This window comes from Eimeria mitis, genomic scaffold, assembly GCF_000499745.2.
Source record: "Eimeria mitis Houghton genomic scaffold, Emh_scaff2707, whole genome shotgun sequence".
Classification (NCBI taxonomy): domain Eukaryota; phylum Apicomplexa; class Conoidasida; order Eucoccidiorida; family Eimeriidae; genus Eimeria; species Eimeria mitis.
This window is the reverse complement of record NW_013571052.1, coordinates 6803-7244: the sequence shown is the minus strand read 5'-3', so window position 1 is coordinate 7244 and position 442 is coordinate 6803.

Sequence of the window (442 nt, the reverse complement as noted above, 5' to 3'; positions counted from 1 at the left end):
TTTTTTTTTTTTTTTTTTTTTTTTTTTTTTTTTTTTTTTTTTATTTGTTCTTGTTTTTCTTTTTCTTTTTTTTTATTTACTCTTGCTTTTGTTTTTTTTTTATTTATTCTTCTTTTGCTTTTTTATGTTATGGGTTTAGGGGTTAGGGTTTAGGGTTTAAGGGTAGTTTAGGGTTTAGGGTTTAGGTGTTTTTCTCTTTCTTTTATTTATTTTTGTTCTTGTTTTTGTTGTTTTTATTTATTTTTGTTTCTTTTTTTATTTTGTTTTCCTTTTCCTTTTTGCTTTTGTTCTGTATTTTATTTCTAGTTTTAATTTTTATTTGTATTTATTTATCTTTCTTATTTTTTTATTTTAATTTTAATTTTACTTTTATTTATATTCGTATTTCGTTTGGTCTCTATCTGTCTCTATCTGTCTCCTTATCTATCTCTATCTACCTCTG